Raw genomic sequence first — 17,951 nt, forward strand, 5'->3', positions numbered from 1 at the left:
CTTTCCCCAATTTTCTCTGGGGAAATTCCTTGGGGAAATTAAGAAGGGGGGGGGTGCGGGAGGACACGGGACCTGGAGAGCTCCCCCACATGTTAGGGCTAGGAATCTGTATGACTTTTTAAGGACAGGAGCCACAGAGGTGCAAAGTCTCTCTCCCTAGAATGCAAGCATTAAAGAGTGAAAATATAAATATCAGAATATCAGTCAGAGGCAAAGGACAAAAAAAAAAAAAAAAAGAAAGAAAGAAAAGAAACAGTTTATATTGGCTAGAAGAGTAACATTCTAGCATCTGTCTAGGATCTAGTCCAATTTTTTGTCATGGTATGGCCTCCTTGAGTGGCCAAAGGAGGTGTGGTTAAATGGAAGATCTTCCAATGAAATTTTCAGGTATTCATCCTTTTGTAAGTCTCTCTCAAATACAGGAAAAAAGCAGGACCATTGATCCTTGGCCTCTTTCCAGGACACAAAATAGAGGTAGGGTGAGAGAAGCTGTTATCACCCAGATCTTCTGGATTAACTCAGGTATATCCACAAAAGTCTACCTTCCCTAAATGTTACTGGGTCCTGAATGTCTATTGAGGGGAAAGACATGTTGGTATTAAATTTGGGAGGAAAGGGAGCTTGGAGGCCCTAAGAAATGGGGCAGCAAAAGAATGCATCTGAAGTGAGAAGATGATTTTTATTTGAATACCTCAACTTTATAGTGTTGCATAATTTAAGTTTCTTATGCAGACTTTGCTCTGGGTGTCTTTACTGTTTGATCTATGTGTCTACCAAAGAGATCTATACACATTTATTTTAAGAATTCTTTTCAGAGTCTTTGAAGACGATAAGACCTAGGTGCAACCTAGGATGAAGCTTTGGTGGTTCAGTGGTAGAATTCTTGTTCCACAAGAACAATGTAGGAGATCCAGGTTCAACTCCTAGCAAATGCACATGCCTTCCACTTTTAAGTTTTTCTTTTTGCACAGAGAAAACGGGTTGATTCTGGGTTCTGGTTTCCAGAAGTGGCAGTGGCAGTGCAGGGAGAAAAATAGCAACAATGCCTCTTTAGTTAATTCCAGAACAGAAGACCTTAAGGAGCTACCCTAAATAGGGATTTTGTAGGGCTCTGAGCCTTGAATTGATCCCACATGTTTGTTGACCTGCAGTGCAGTCATCACCTGGCAAGAGTATGTCTTTGAAGACTCAGATGTACCTGGTGGTTCTCTGCGATTTGAAATTGTACTTAAAACAATTGGCTCAGTGGGTTAAAGCCTCTGCCTCTGCCTTTGGCTCAGGTCATGATCTCAGTGTCCTAGGATCAAGCCCGGCATCAGGCTCTCTGCTAAGCGGGGAGCTTGCTTCCCGCCCCCCGCTGCCCCCCGCCTCTCTGCCTACTTGTGATGGCTCTCTCTCAATCTCTCTCTCTCTTTCTGTCAAATAAATGAATAATGATAAAAAAAAAAAAACCACTGTTACCCTTGTTCTTTATCCTATCCTATCCTTTGGCCACATAGCACATGTAGTGGAATCAAAAAGTGAAGTTCCTGAAGGATAGAAGTGGCTATAGGAGAGGCATTAGGGGCTCAAGGAAGGGAGACACTTGAATGCAGAGAATTGGGTTGTGGGGCTTCTGACCTTCTAAGGAGTTAGGTCCTAGTTTGCTGGTCTTGGTAAAATTAAGGACAAGAATGAACTCCATGTGGAGAGACACACTCACAAGAAAATAATTTTTATTGTGACTTTTTGTTTTACTTCACCAAATCTGATCAAAGGAACTTCAGGTTTGTATTAATCGATACACTAATTTTAGAACTGTTTTAGGATTACAAAAAAAATTGAACAGATAGCAGGGTTCTCTTATTCAGTTCTCCCAGTTCTATTATTAATATATTGCATTTATATGATACCTATGTTACAAATAATGAACCAATATTGACACATTATTATCAACTAAAACTCTTCATTTTTTAAAGACAAATCAATTTTGACAAATTGATAATGTCATGTGTCTATCATTACTATGACATACAGAATACTTTTGATACCCTAAATATTCTTCATACTGCACATAATCATCCTTCCCCTCTCCAAGTCCTGGCAACCACTGATCATTTTTAATCTCTATAGTTTTGCCTTTTCCCAGAGTGTCATATGTGGTCTTTTCAGACAGGCTTCTTTCACTTAGCAATATGAACTTAAGGCTCTTTCTTTTTTTAAAGATTTTATTTATTTGACAGACAGAGATCACAAGTAGGCAGAGAGGCAGGCAGAGAGAGAGAGGAGGATGCAGGCTCCCTGCTGAGCAGAGAGCCCGATGCTGGGCTCCATTCTAGGACCCTGGGATCATGACCTGAGCCGAAAGCAGAGGCTTTAACCCACTGAGCCACCCACGCGCCCAAAGGCTTCTTTTTTAAAGATTATTTTAAAAAATTTATTTGACAGAGAAATCACAAGTAGGCAGAGAGGCAGGCAGAGAAGCAGGGAGAGAGAGAGGGTAGGGAAGCAGGCTCTCTGCTGAGCAGAGAGCCCAATGATGCCCGGCTCTATCCTAGGACGCTGAGATCATGACCTGAGCCCAAGGTAGAGAGGCCTAACCCACTGAGCCCATTAGTAATAGTAGCCCATTTCTTTTTATTTCTTAATACTACTCCATTCCATAGTTCAATCCATTCACGTACTGAAGGGTATCTTAGTTGCTTCCTGTTTCTGTGACCATTCATGTGTGAGTTTCTGTGTGGAAATAAATTTTCAAAAATTTCGGTAAAGACCTAGGATACTGATGCAGTACATATGTAAGATTAGGTTTAGCTTTGCAAGACACTGTCAAACAGTCTCTCCAAGTGACTGTATCGTTTTGCATTCCAAAGCAATGAATGATGGTTCCCACTACTCTAGATCTTCACTGCATTTGGTAATGTAACTTCTTAGATTTAAACATCCTAATACGTGTGTACTGGTATCCTAATGTTGTTTTAATTTGCAATTCCCTAATGACAAATAATGTTGAAAATTTTTTCATGTCCTGAGTTGTCACATATATATCCTTGACTGTTCAGATATTTGCCCTTTATTGAATTGGGTTTTGAAATTGTTATTTTTGAGTTATACAGTTATTAGTGTATTTTGAATACAAGTCCATTATCAGATAAATAATTTGCAAATATTTACTCCCAGATTCTGGCTTGTCTTTGACTCCCAGAACAGAATCTATTGCAGAGCAGAAGGATTTCATTTTAATGAGGTCAAACTAAATCCATTTTTTTCCTATAAGGATGGTGCTTTTAGATTCACACGGAAAAGAGTTACCATGAGAATGAATTTGAAGAACAAAGCGGGCATTGTGAGAGACCCTCACCTGTAGAGAGAAGCAAGTGCCTGGACATGAGATCCTAAGATTCTTCCTGACCTGTCAAGCACTTCACTGCTACCAGACCTGAGAAATGGCAGGAGACAGATAATAGGGATGGTAGGGGGGCGAGCAGAATACACATCGTACAGATATCAAGACACTGTAGTGAAGGAATATGAGGACACTAGGTGGTATTAGGTACAGGTGTGTCCAGATTTAGGCTGTGGAAGGCTCCCTCAGGATGCAGTATGTTGGAAGTGCAGGTTTGTAGTTTTGGAAGAGATATGGGAATAAATGTACACCTGTCGATGTAGGTGATAACTGAAAGCGTATTGGCCAGAGCCAGAGTGTGTTTTGTGTATTGGGCAAAGGACAGATGGAACCAAAGTTCCTAAAGGGTGACCTGATGGTTGTTTTCCTTGCTGAGTTTAAGTTTGTAACTCAGCCTCCACCTAGCTTTCCTTCTAGCAAGAAGGGATTCCTTGCAACACTGTGGCTCTTGTCCTTCAAAAAGTCATACTGATTCCTAGCCCCAACATGTGGGGCCTAAAAAACTGGCAAGTAAGATACGTTCTCAGACTCTGTATAGCGACAGTTCGAGGCTGAGGGTTGATCAAGGGGTCTGGATGAATTTCCCACGTTTTCCTGCCGGAGTCTGTTGTACAGTTGCTCACATCACAACTTTCTCAGAGTTGTGGTGTGAGCGGACGGAACAGTTTATTTTGCTATCTTGTTCGAATGTCCCCACTTGACGCTGTTGCCTGATGGAAACCTCCTTCCGAAGCCTTTGCTTCGAGTGCCTGTGGGCTTGCTAGGTCAGTCCTCCAAAGACGACCGCGTAAACGTCTTCTGGAGCGTTTCCGCTCCCCGGTGCTCCTTCCCACGGTCACTCTGGAACTTCTTTCTAGAGACCCACCATGCGCCGAGGCGTGTGTGAGGCATTGGTGGTTCAGTGGTAGAATTCTCGCCTCCCACGCGGGAGACCCGGGTTCGATTCCCGGCCAATGCATCCTGCCTCGTTCCCTTTTTTCCCATCCGCGACCCTCCTGTGCCTTTCCCCGCTCCTCTCCCCTCCCCTGCAGACCTCAGACGCTCACGAGGCCCCTCCTCCTCGCTTTCCCGGTGGCACAGGCCAGGTCCTGTGGTTTCCTGATTCTGGCCGCCAGGAGCAGGAAAAACGAGACCCCGAATCCGCGGGCCATTTCCAAGCAGAAAGCAAGAAGGAGCCGATCTACACTGGGGCTGGGCCTGAGTGGAGTAGCCTTTGGCGTGCAGCGCGGCAACCACCTCGCTCGAGAGTTCTCACCTGTCCACCCCCCCCCCCCAAGTGTCTGCTCGGGGTCTGCAGTTTAGACTGCTTGGACTTAAGACCACAGTTACTTTCAGGCTTTCCCCTGCAGGACCCACGGAACCCAAAGGGCCACCAGGTCACTGAGGCCCGTGCTGGACCTGGGGTCGGCCGCTGGGCCACGTCTCACCCCGGAGCGAGGGCAGCCACGGGAAGGTCGCCGGAGGGGAGCCGCCCCGGGGCCGGGCAGACACCCAGTGGCCGGGGCGGCGTCGGCGGCCCGAGGAAGGCGCAGGCTGGTGGACGCCAGGGGGGCTGCGGCCAGAGGCCCCTCGCTCGCGCGGCTGGTCGCCGCGGTCCGCGCTCCTCCCGCCGGCCCATCGCGGTTCCGGGGAAGGACCGCCGCGTGCCCGGCGATGCGCCTCAACAGGTGTGGGCCGGAAGAAGAAGAGTATACTTGTGAAAGGAAGAGGAACTAAAGACTCCGGGAACCGTGGAGCCGGGTTTGTTCTCTAGCTCTTGGGCGCTCCTTGGAAAGGATTCCAATTAGAGGGTAGTAGGGGCGTGACTGCGTTAGACGCTACGGGTGACGAATTTTCCTCCGAAAATCTTTGGAGGATTTGCCTACCTAACAGCAGCTTAAAAGTGAAGATTAGTGACATTGGGGGAGATTCCCCTCCTTTCCGCTTTAAAAAATAAACTAAACAACAACCAACACAACAAACTTGATTTAGGGGCGCCTGGGTGGCTCAGTCGGTTAAAGCCTCTGCCTTCCGCTCCTGTCCTGATCTGGGATCCTGGAATGGAGCCCCGGGCTGGGCTCCCTGTTCAGCGGGGAGTCCGCTTCTCCCTTTCCTTCTGCCCCTCCCCGCAGCTCAGGCTCACAGGCACGCGCGCGCGCGCTCTCTCTCTAATACACAGATAAAATCTTCAAAAATTTTAAAAAACAAACGTGATTGATTCAACCTCAAGAGTTTTGTGGAGGGGGTGGGAGGAAGGTGGGGGGAGTGGGGAAGATTGAGGGTGGGGGGTTGAAAAATTGTAACATACATAAGGTAAAATGCACAGAACACACCTGTGTAGCCTACACACAGATGAAGAAGTAAAATATTATTAGCCCTTTAATCAACCACTCCCATGCTTTACCAGGTCATAACCTTCTACCTCACCCCCTACTCCCACTTAATTATTAGTGGTGCTGTTGTTATTTTGCCTCTCTGTAATATTCTCTCATCAGGGTTCCGTTTTGAAGGCCCTTCTTGGTAATGAATTGGAGCACGGGTCCATGTTGGTTAGCCACTTGAATTTTCTCCTGTGTTTTTTCCCCCGACTTTGGTGATTTTTCCTATAGGTCTGTCTTTTTCTTCTCCTTTTGCAATAACTCATTAAGAATCTTTGATACCACTTGATTATGCTGACTGCAGATACATTCGCCTCAATTGTGCCTTGACTTTTTACCCTTGATTCTGTGCTGCAATGAACAGAGATTCTTGAAGCAGGTGACTTAGCCTCTTCACTAAAAATTGGTCTTTTTTGTCTTGTGTTTTCAATCCTTGCTTACTCTTGAGATCATGCGACTACCTCGATACATTAATACCAACTAAAATCATCCGTGGTTTCGTTTCACATTTTGGTGCCTAATCCACATGGAAGTTACTCTGGTGATGGTGGAGGTAGGGATCATATTTCATCCCTCTTCTCCCCTCCTCCCCCCACCCGGCACAGTACATGGCATTGAATTCTTATATGCTATAATCATTGAACATTTATAATGTTTTTAACACCTTTGGATTTTGAATCTTCATCATAGCCTGCTTTCTCTATTTGTGTATATACCAAAGAAGCTCGATTCTCTTAATAGTTCCAGTAATTTATTTCATATATATAAATAATTGTAGTATTCTTTTTTTTCATTTGCACTTCTCCTACTTCTTCTTGCCTTTCCTCACTGGCTAAGATCTCCATCACAGTGGTGTAGAGAAGTGATGGCAGCGGGCCTCTTTGTCTGCTTCCTGACAATTCCTGATTGGCAAGGGTAAGGGGGGAAAAGGTCAGTATTCTATCATCAACTATAATGTGTGTTGAAGGGGTTTTGTCTGTCTGTTTTTTGGTCTAGAAGCTACCCCTTCAGCAGATGAGGGCTGTTCTCTTCCTGTTAGGCTAAGAGGTTCTGAAAAATCATAAACTGATAACGAATTTTTTCAAACACCTTTTCTGGGCTTTGGTGATTCCCATTTTCCTCCCATATAAGTTGTTAGTGTGACGAATTCATTTATTTTCTAATGATAATCAACTGCTTCCCCAGTGTAAGACCAGTTTTGTCATGACACATTTTAAATATATATTTTGTTTGATTCAGTCTTTTTTTTTTGTTTCCGCAGCTGTGTATACTCAGCACTAAGCGAGGCCTGTAATTTCTGTTTTTCCCATTGCCTTTTTGGGGTTTTTGGTTTCCACCCAAACTCATAAACCTAAGTTGGGGAATTCTGTCATCTTTTGATGCTTGTAGAATTTCTTTGCTTTTGGAGTCATTTCTTCTAATGACCTTTTTTGGTCCTTGGGCTTTCTTTGCAGGAAGAAAGCCTGCAAAGAATTAAAAAAAAAAAAAAAATTAATGCTTGTAGGACCAGTCCTCCTCCCCACCCTACCCACATCATACTGCAATATACCTACATTTCCTCTAAAACATTTAATGGGTTGGCATATGCATGTTTATGAACTCATTTAGTGTTAATCTCGTGTCTACCCATTGAGTAGCAGTGACTTCCATCTTCCCTCTTCCCAGTTTTATCAGAGCAGTCTTTTCAAAGAGCCAACCACTGACTTTTTGCTTTTGTATATTCACTTCTCATTTTCTTTTTTATTTTCATGTCTTTTCTAATTTTCAAATTCTTGCTTTTATATTTAATTTCTGGTCCCATATGCTTTTGTTGTTCTTGTTATTTTTAAAAAATTTTTTGGTAACTCTTTGAGATGGAGGTTTAGCTCATTAGGAATTAGCCCCAATTGTCATGATTTACATTTAAAAGGTGTGTATGGTCCTCTGAAGACTGGCTTCACCACACCTTATGCAGTAGCTGCAATCTTTTCAGTTTTGTTTCTTTCAGAATTATGTCCCAATTTCCATCTTCATGTCTGCCCTGAGACAAGGATGGATGGAAGCATCTCTAAAATTCCAGATATCTGAGCTTTCGTCCTTCTGTCTTATAACTGAATTCTAGATGCAAGTTGATTCTCTTGAGATGCTACTGGAGGGTACCTGGATGAAGTGTTATTGGATGAGTATGTTCTCCTTTGACTATGCTCTCCTCTGGCAGGCTCTTGGTTGGGGTTTGTTACTGACTGGGAAACATACCCACCAAGTTGATGGCCCACGGTCTCCCAGACTTACCCAGGCTATGTGTACTCAAGGCTAAATCCACTAGAGGTCAAGCCCGCCGCCACAATTTCTTCAGGGGCTTTTTATTTACTTTCTTTTAAAGATTTTATCTTCAAGTTATCTCTACGTCCAACCCAACGTGGGGCTGGGACTTACAAGCCTGAGGATCAAGAGTGGCTGCTCTACCCGGTGAGCCAGCCAGGGCCTGCTTGCCTGTGCCGCCCGCCTACTCCAGTTTGTTTATTGTCAAGGGCCTCTTAAGCCTTCCTTTTCCTTATTCTGTTTGGAGAGCCAAGGCCGCCTTGTCCAAAGAGCCCTGGAAGTAGAAGGGGCAGGACTAGATGGGATCACCTTTACCCGCCAGGGCTTTGGATCTTCGGGTCCCACCTTAATGTAGTGAGGACCTCCTATATGCCTTCTCAAGGGAGCCTGGGACTGACAATGTCCATTTTTCTGTGTTCCTAGCCCTCAAGGTCCACCCAGGAGCGGGAGGAGATTTGATTTGATGCCTCTGTTTTACTTTTTGCATGAACACTTGCAAATGTTAGTGGCAAGCTTGCCATCTACCTTTAGGCTCTTTTTTTTTTTTTTTTTTTTTTTAAGGTACCGATCAAGATTAATTAACGAAAAACAAACATACGAACACACACACACACACACACACACACACCCCACACACAAAAGAAAGAAAAAAAGAAACCCAAAACCCACACACAAAAAGACCTTGTAATCAGAAATGAAATAGATGGTATTCTTCTCTTACTTTGGAAAACTCTGCCTTCATCATTACCCAGATGGCAGGGATGAATTTAGAATTCCTGGATTTCTTGGAGTGAACCACCACAGAAGGTTCCCGTGCGGCCTGCTGGAACCGGGCGGTGTTGTGCACCTCCAACCCCTCAACCATGCTTCCTCCACCGAAGGGTCTGTAGAAAGCAGCCTCAGGGTGCCCCACTGCGCACACACCTAGGGTCTCAGCGAGAACAAGAGTGAAGAAAAGACAGTCTTGGGGGCAAGGAGAGGAGAGGAGACCTAAAGAAGCAAAAAAAGAAAGAAAAAAAGAAAAACAAAGGAAGGGGGGGGGGCGAAACCACCGCCAGAACAAAAGCACCCAGCCAAGTAACGGACGGAAAATGCAGTCAATACCCCACCGTCAAGAAAATAGTTATCTTTGCCTATAGCGGACCTCCACCGACCCCTACAGCCTTCCATTCCTGCCTGGTACACTCAGGGTCACCAACTTCTCCTCCACCCAGCCCTCGCCATTCTTCCAAACCGCTCCCGAAAGGAGTTCAAGAGACACTCGCCCCTCTCCCCTCGCACACCTGCCCCCACGAGAACCCACGAGTTGGCCCCTGAGGCCATCCGCCTTCGGCAGCGGCCCCACACTCACCGCCCCGCAGCCCCTGCGCGGCCTGGTCTCCACCCCGCACCGGTCGCCTCTGCAGCCTGCTGGGTCCACAGCACCTCCGTCGGCCCTGGCTCGCTCTCTCTTCCAGCCTTACCGGAACGTCACATTTACCTCAACAGGTCTTCAGAGCCAGGGTCGAAGGGAAAAAAGAAAACGGGCCCAGCGCCTGGTAAAGTCTACAGGGTCTAAATGCAACAGCCCTTGGGAGAAACTGGGGGATTTGACTGGGGTATCATCGTTTTGGGATCCGGGTGTGGATTTCTATCCCTACCTTCGGCTTACGGAAGCAGTAAGTTTTCCGTTTAGTGCACCCCTCACTCGCTGCCTTTTGTTGCGTCAGCTAACATCACCTCCCTACGCCGCTTAATCTGCAAATGAGACAGCCTTCGGGGAGGACCCGCTCCCTTCAGCCCTCGCGGGTATCGGGTCCGAACGCGTAGTACGCTTTCCCCGCACGAACTGAGCCGAGGAACTGGGCCCACCGGCTCGCGTCCGGGGTACACACGAACCCCGCGACGTGGCCTGGCCTCCAGAGCTTAGCCTGGTGGGCGCCTCTGGGGCGGCCCCACGGGGATTTGAACCTCCGCCGCGTAGATGTAAACACGAGTCAGCTGCTTAGTGGCCCTCTGCAGTCACTTCTGCGGGCGGCGGACCTGGACACAATCAAGCCCGGCGCGCCCTGCCAAGGGGCCAGCCATCGTTTCCCCCCGGCCGCGGGAGAGGAAGAGTCGGTGCGGTGGGGGGAGCACACCGCCGGCGCGCAGCTGCAGGGCTAGAAGGGAAGATGCCTGGTCAAAAAAGCGATTCCCTGACCGGGAATCGAACCCGGGCCGCGGCGGTGAAAGCGCCGAATCCTAGCCACTAGACCACCAGGGAGCACGCGGGAGCCTTCTCTTCTACCGCCTTCCCACGGAAGTCCTGTCCCCCTGAGCCGTGGAAGGCCTTGAGCCTTCAGGGAGGTCACCCGTCCTCCCCGGAGCCCTTTCACAAGGACGGTCCGTCCCCGCCCTCTCCAACACAAGAGGCCGCAGGAGACGCCCCAAGGGCCGCCAGGGCCCTGCCTGGCCCACCCGTCCCGGCGCGAGTCGCCCCGGCCCGGCCCGGTCGCCCCTCAGAGCCGCCCTGGTGACGCGCCTTCGCGAGGCGGTAGCGTGCGGACAGGCGGTGCCGCGAGAGCGCGGGAAGGGAGGCGCCCGGCGTGACACCCCGGGGTCCTCGCATCACCCGGTGGATTCCGGCGGACTGACACCGCTTTCAAGGAAGGCTCCGCAGCCGGGAACTGGACTCCGGATCTATGCCGCCTACAACCTGCTGCCCCCGCAGCTCACCCTACGCGACTTGAAGACTTACTCTGAGCCCCTACTGACCTTGCAATGTGCCAGCGGCATCAGGAGACACACACAGATAAATGGACCGAGCCGAGAGACTTGAAACTGACCCACAGATGACCTGGTGAATTCGTTTTCAACAGAAACAGTTCAACCGGGTAAGGAAATAGGTTCAATATCGGGGGCGGAAACAGCTTTACTGCTACCCAACACTACACACAAAAATTAATGGGAGGTGCCTCCTAAAACGTAAAAGTTGAAGGCATAAACCTTTTGGAGGTTACTTTGTGACTTGGTGGTAGGCAAAGATTTCCTAAACAAGAACCAGGAAAAAATATGTACTTTAAAAAAAAAAAACAAAAAACACACAGGGCAAGTTAGACTTCATCAACTTTAACCATATCTTCTCATTCAAAGACGCCACCAAGACAGTGAAAACAGCATGCCACAGACAGGGAGAAAATGTTCACAAAACATATCTGACCAACCAACCAAACAAACAAACAAAAAACAAACAAGCAAGCAAGCAAGCAAGCAAACCCCCACACCTGTAGCTATAGGGTGCTGTGAGCGCCTCCAAACTGATAATTAAAAAAAAAAAAAAAAATCAGGCAACTCAAGTTTTTGAGATGGGTAAAAGACATGAACAGATCCTTCGGAAAAGAAGATACACGAGGCCAACAAAGCACATAAAAGGGTGCTCAGTATTTTTAGCCGCTAGGGAAATGGATGTTAAAATCACATCGAGATAGCACTACTGGTAAGGATGGGAAACACGCCATCCTGGCAAGGATGTGCAACAAGCACAACTCTCAGTGGTATCGCGATGAATAAATACCGTCGGGCGTGGAAGGGGCTGCCGACAGGCATTTTCAAACCCTTGAGGGTATGCCACGAGCCACTGGAGAGGTTGCTGCGATGACGCCAAGGACTACAGCCAAGGACTGAAAGAGTTCCCCCGAGACAGAGATTCGCAGGAGCCAAGGTCTGAGGCGCTCAACAGGTCTGTGGAAGAGCTGTCACTTACCTGACAGGCACTTTTCTCTGGTCTTTGAAGATCCTTAAGGTTTTTTGAGGACCACGGGGACGCCACTTCCCAGCAAGGACAGCCCACGAGGCTTCTCGCTGGACAGCTGGGGACTCCAGGACTTGTCCTCGTTTGGAGGCGCGCTGAAGAAAAGCCATTTGGTTGAGTTTCCTTACGCTCCGAGTCAGAGCGGAGAAGGTCCCGAGGTTAGCGGCGAGTGGAGTTTTCCTTTCCTTCGGGTGAATGAAGAAGACCTCCCGGCGCCCAGTGGCCAGCGGAAAGCAGGGCTCTCGGGCCCCCAGGTTCGAGGCGCTGGCGCCCCGAGGGTGGGGGTGTTTAAAGACAAAGTAAAAGGGACGGGTCGCGAGGGGCCGAGAAGAGTGCCGTGACTCGGATTCGAACCGAGGTTGCTGCGGCCACAACGCAGAGTACTAACCACTATACGATCACGGCGCGCCACCCTCCCGGCGGCCGGCCTTCCAGTCGCAATAGGACTTTTGACGCAAAATCATTCCTGTAGCTGCACTGTTTTCTCATCGGACAAACTGCAGGTACTGGTGCTGTGGCGTCTCTCCTACCCGCTCTCGGATCTTCCTTCCCTTCCTCGGAACCTCCTACGCGATAAGGACAAAACCACCACCAAAAAACCATTGTCCGGTCCCTCAATCCGGGTCCTGGGCAGTCTCGCCATCCCGTCCCCGCCTCCCCCGCTTTTCTTTGCCGCCTCTTGGCGTTTGCCGCCTTCTGAGCAGCCGCACCCCACCCTCTCTCCAGCTTCCCCCACACCGACCGCCGCTGAGTGGAGCAAGCCGAGCGCCAGCGGCGCCGAAGGTCGGGTGCCCGCGGAATCCACGGGGAGAAACCTCCCGGGAACCAGTTGGCCTTCGGCTTCTCCGGGGAGGGGGCGGGCCACTCGCACCCCCCCCCCCCCGGAGGCGGGTGGCTCCCCCTAGCGTTGAGCGCGTGCTCGCTCTCTACCGGGATGTGGGCGGAGGCTTCCCGAAGGTCTCTGTGGCGCAATCGGTTAGCGCGTTCGGCTGTTAACCGAAAGGTTGGTGGTTCGAGCCCACCCAGGGACGCGGCAGTATTTTTAGAAGGCAGAAAGGGTCCTGTCGTTTGGCCTGTGCACAACAGGAGGACCGAGGCCAAGATTCGAAGGCCACCGCGGACTCTGGAGAAGGAGAGCTGTGGAGGAAAACAGGTCGCTGCGAATCCGGACGTCCTCGAATGAGTACAACCCTCCGAATGCCTTTTAACGAGGCAGAGAAGTTTCTGCCTGCGTGTGTTTGTGCCAGTATTTATTGAATCCTTTCCTTATACTCTTTAAGTTGATTCGAGGATAGTATGGATAAAATACTGCTGTCGTCATCGTTCTTGTACTAGACGACTACTTCTACAGGGTAAAGTCCTGGAAGAGCAACTGCTCTGACGTAGTGTTTCCGTGGTTTTTCTATGATCCACTCCTTTCCCTCCTTGGCTTATTAGCTGTAACTCTTTGTTTTGTTATTTCAGCGACTGCTTCAAGCTTTATAGCCGCATACACCTGTAATTTCCCGGCTTCCCTCTAAGGGATCCCCTACCTCTTCACGTTTCTTCCCTGTCCATCTTTATGCTGTAGCCATCGTGCCGTTTACTTTTCGTGTTAGAAACCCCCAAACCCATCCTTACTACTTTGGTTTCATCTGTCTCGTGTTTTTAAAGAGATTTAAGTAATAAGAAAAGAATCTTATCTATTTTCCCACGCGGTTACCAGTCTGTTGCCCTTCCGTCCCTTTGGCTAAATGCAGATTCCCATGTGGTACGTGTAACCTTTCTTGTAGTGTGGGTCTGCTGGTGATGTAGTCTGTCAACATTTCTGTGTCAGTGTCACCTTCATTTTTGAAAGCCTTTTTTGGAGGGGACATCCTCGTTGACTTTGAAGTTTGCTCCAGGGCCTTCTCACACTGCTTCCCACCAGAAAGCCCACATCATCTTCATCTTTGTGTTCTGTAGGTATCACACCTTTCTCCTCTGGCGGCTTTGCAAATTTTTTTATTCTTTTCCCATGGATTTGAGCAATATAATTAGGACGTGAATGGATATGGTTTTCTTCATGTGTCTTGCGCTCATTCATCTCGTTCGTTTGGCTCCTTGGGTTGGTGGGTTTATCATTTTTATTATGATGGGAAATTCTTCAATTCCTCAAAAATGGCTTCTCCCCCCCCCCCGCCCCCCATTCTGTTCAGGGACTCCAATCACTCACATCATTTTCTGTCCCCCCCCCCCCGCCCTCATCACTCATATCTTTTAACGTTGCCCTACTGTTCACTGATAGCCCCTCCCTCACTTGCTGGAGCAGACATCGCATGTGTTTTTTACACTCACCGATATCTCCTAAAGGTCGACTGCCCTCAACCTGTTCCATCAACCCCCCTATCTAATGCCTAAAAATGTGCAGCAGCACTGTCTTAAAAGTTTTTGTGATTTATCTCTTAATTAGAGATGCTCTAAGCTAAGCTGATACATTAAGTAACTCAATTTAATATCCTTGGAAGAACTTAAAGATCACAGTAGATCTTCAAATTGCAAATTGACCTGACACATAATGGAGAAATGCATGGTGGGATTGTATATGATACGTAAAATGGTTTACCACCCCCCCACACACACACACAATTGTAAGAATAATTACATCACTGTGATTTTCAGAATTATAAGACTTAGTCTCCTTAAAAATATATAATAGGATGTATTCATCTTACTGAAACACACAATTTCATATTGTATAAACTCTTAAGTAGTACTGGAATTAAAGTGTGTTTGTTGGACCAGTAAAAGCAGTATAGGAGATTGAGGCAGCTAAGGGTCACTAGGATTTTGAAGAGAAAATAAACCCAAGACTTGTATAAACTGGAATATCATCTACCAGTATTTTCTACAGTATTAGAAAGACTAGAAGACAACATAAAGCAGTTTTCAGATCAAAATTATTAAAGCAGTCTGATGCACACAAGGAGTCCTCTTCAGAAATACCACATGATAGAAACATCTTCTATGCCATTATATATAAATTACTGAAATCCTTAAAAGTATTTTAAAAGTACTCAAGATTTCACTTGATTTTTTTTTCCTTGTAACTAGCACTGAGACCACTAATCTATAGTTAAACTGTTTTTGTTTTTGTTCTTGTTTGTTTTTGTTGTTGTCCCTGAGTTACAGATTCAGCAAGAAAGGGAGTGGGATGGGCACCTGGCTGGCTTAGTTAGTAGCGCATGCATCTCTTGGTCTCAGGATTGTGAGTTCAGCTGACACACCTTGGGAGTAGTGATTACTTAAACAAAACATGTAAAGGAAGAAAGAGAGAGAAGAAGAAAGAGGGAAAGATAGAGGCGAAGGAAGGAAGCAAGAAAGGAGGAAGGAGGGAGGGAGTGAGGGAGGAAAGAAGGAAGGGAGGAAGAGAAAAGGGGGGGGGGAAGGAAAGAAGAAAACCCCATCAATAGCATCCTTGGGACCCCCACCCCCACCCCCTGCTGACCCTTGGGGTCCTGGAAATAGAAGCGCAGGCACTTCCCCACTTTGAGGAGAGGCACAGTTGGATACAAACCACAAGTTGCCGGTGTCTGCTTGGACTCAGACTGGAGCCAGGACCAGCTCGAGGCCAGGACAAAATAAGACTAAGAACCAGGATCACAGGGCCACCACCTACCTGACAGCACCAATGCAGACAGCTCTGGAAAGCTCTTGAAAACTCCTTCTTTTTGAAGAATTTTCCACCTGCTCCCCTCATCCTCCCCCCAGAGGAAAGGATTCTTCCCCCATTTGTTGGGCCAGGACCCTTTCAGATCCCTGCAGGGCACAGACAACCAGGAGGGCAGGAGCTAAGGGGGAGCTACACCTCCCTGAGGGGTCTGTCTTGGGGTGGGGGGTTCTAAGGCTCAGGCTGACCCTAGACCCTCTGCCCATCAAAGCCACCAGAAGGAGTCCAGAGGGCAAGTGGTTGCAGGGCATGACACCCTAATTGTGTTCCTACAGGTGCAGGGCACAAGCTGGCCTGCACCTTCTGGGAGAGGCCATACCACTCAGTCCACCTGAAGCTTCTCTACAGTCTGAGGGCAACAGGTGTCTGGTTCCTGAAGGGACCAGAGGGGCCTCCTCCAGAGGACAAGCCCTCCCCTTAGCCTTGGAGGAGAGGTCCTGCAGAGGCTGGTTTTGAGGGACATTGCCCAAGGAAATGAGCGACAGTGGCCCAACTAATTATCTTGAGAGGTCTTCAAAGGGTGTCCAGACTGAATATATGGGGGCGGGGGGGGGGGAGAGGTGTGTCAATGTGGGAAAATGCTAACTGGTGCACTGAGGTGAGGGATACAGGATGTTCCCACACCTGCAACTTGTTTTGTGTGTTTCAAAATATGTTTGTTTCTTTGTTTTAAAGGAGTGATCCAGTCAAATCGCAGGTTCTCTGTAGATGAAAACCCTTGAAGTGAGAGGTTAGGTTTCTGAGGGGGATGGAGGTGAGCTCCTGCCCTGGCTGCTCATCCCAGCTCTGCTCTCCCACCCAGGTGATTCCAAGGAACCGGAGTCTGGTCCTCTGGCTCTTAGGGACTCACTGCAGAGGCACCTTTGCACGTGCCCTTTGGTGCACAGCACATTTAGGGGAGGAAAAGGAAAATCCTAAGTAAGGAGACAGTGCTGAAAGGTCCTACTGACTGCGACTAGAACCTGACCAGTAGCCGTGAAAAATCCAAATCGTATCCCACAGATCACCCGGCATCCACACAGGATCCCTGCTTTGGCCCTTGCAGATGAAAACCCTGAAAATAAAGTTAGATTTCTCAGATGGGCAGAGCAAAAGTGGGGCGTTTCCCAGCGGCCCACAGCTCCCAGCCCTTGCCCTGCTGCTCTTCCATCTCTCCCAGCCTCAGCAGCACTTTGGGCTCTGAGGTCTGACCCCAAGCTAACTGGTCGGTGCTCCATTCTAGTCTAGCTTTACCCCTGTGTGTGGCAGAGCCAAGGCCATGCTCTCTTGGTGAGCCTCGGTTTCCCGATGAGTAAGGTGAGGGTGAGGAGCAGAGAGTCAGTCCCTCTATTGGTGGCCTCCCAACTAACTCAAGGGCTGTCCTGATGATGGCACCCGAAGGGCTCCTCGGCTCCCCCGTGGGCTCATCGGGTGGAGCCTGAAACGCCGACTCGACGAGTCCCAGGTGCAGTTCGTGTTCTTTGGTTCTGTGGGGGCAAATCCACCTGTTGCGCCAGCGGGCTGGGCTCGGGAAAACCAAGTGTACGGCTCCGGGAGGACGTGGTCGGTTCTCCGAGCCCGGGTGCCTGTCCGCCTGTAGAGCGGATTGAGGCGCCAGAGGAGCAGGTTAGGGGGTTTCTGGAGGTAGAGGAAACGTGCGTTGGGCTTTGTCCCCGGTGCCCTTCTCGGCCTGCCTGACTGGTTGTGGCCCCCGCTCTCCAGCGAGGCCGGCAGCGGACGAACGAGGCCAGGTTGTCAAGTGCGCAGTAGGCTGTCAGGAAGCAAGGGAGCTGCAGCCTGGCTTCGTGTTTGTTTCTCTGAAAGGAAAATGAGGCTGCGCACGCTGCCTTCCCCTTGGCTCCAAGCGTCCTCCTTTGTGGGTTGTCAACACGAGGACTAGGGGGCAAAAGGCTGTTGTTTCCGCCCGGTTTCGAACCGGGGACCTTTCGCGTGTGAGGCGAACGTGATAACCACTACACTACGGAAACGAAGCACGCGGCAGGATCTCATGCCGGAGCCTGAACAGCTTCCGTCCTACCCCTACTGTTGTGCCCACCACTTTCTTTCCTAAGTGCAAAAAGCCCCTGAAAGCCCTCGCGACCCTCCAGGTAAAGGGACCGCAGCCCCGCTGCGGCGCCGGTTTGGGATCCCGCGTCTCCCCCGAGGAAGCGAAGAGCCGGGGGCCGCCGTCAGTCTGGCTTCGGGATCCGCATCAAAGGCAGGGCTTCCACATCCAGAACGACGCGCCCCGGTGCCGAAGGCGCCCCGCCGACTCTCCAGCTCCCGGAGGCGGCGGGTCACGTGCGTCCCAGCCCCAGGCGCCCCCTCCACCCGGCCGGGGGTCACCCGCCCTCTGGGGCTGTCGGTGGTCCGCTTCGCTGCGGGGCGGTCGGTGCTCTCGGCTCGTGGCCGCTGCTCGGCGCCTGGAATCCTCCCAGGAACCGGAGGACGCCCTCTGCCCGGCCTCCC

General features: G+C 49.3%; 5 non-coding genes across 5 annotated transcripts; 2 read left to right on the forward strand and 3 right to left on the reverse strand.

Moving 5' to 3' along the window:
- Positions 1–4,272: 4,272 nt before the first annotated feature.
- Positions 4,273–4,343, forward strand: TRNAG-CCC (transfer RNA glycine (anticodon CCC)). The gene has a single exon. It is a non-coding gene; the product is annotated as a tRNA-Gly (tRNA).
- A 5,873-nt stretch (positions 4,344–10,216) lies between these two features.
- TRNAE-UUC (transfer RNA glutamic acid (anticodon UUC)) lies at positions 10,217–10,288 on the reverse strand. The gene has a single exon. It is a non-coding gene; the product is annotated as a tRNA-Glu (tRNA).
- A 1,860-nt stretch (positions 10,289–12,148) lies between these two features.
- On the reverse strand, positions 12,149–12,220 carry TRNAH-GUG (transfer RNA histidin (anticodon GUG)). The gene has a single exon. It is a non-coding gene; the product is annotated as a tRNA-His (tRNA).
- Positions 12,221–12,772: 552 nt separating this feature from the next.
- TRNAN-GUU (transfer RNA asparagine (anticodon GUU)) lies at positions 12,773–12,846 on the forward strand. Its single transcript has one exon. It is a non-coding gene; the product is annotated as a tRNA-Asn (tRNA).
- Positions 12,847–17,397: 4,551 nt separating this feature from the next.
- On the reverse strand, positions 17,398–17,470 carry TRNAV-CAC (transfer RNA valine (anticodon CAC)). The gene has a single exon. It is a non-coding gene; the product is annotated as a tRNA-Val (tRNA).
- Positions 17,471–17,951: the final 481 nt, after the last annotated feature.

The sequence above is a fragment of the Mustela lutreola genome, chromosome 10 (assembly GCF_030435805.1).
Source record: "Mustela lutreola isolate mMusLut2 chromosome 10, mMusLut2.pri, whole genome shotgun sequence".
In the NCBI taxonomy this organism is placed as follows: Eukaryota; Metazoa; Chordata; class Mammalia; order Carnivora; family Mustelidae; genus Mustela; species Mustela lutreola.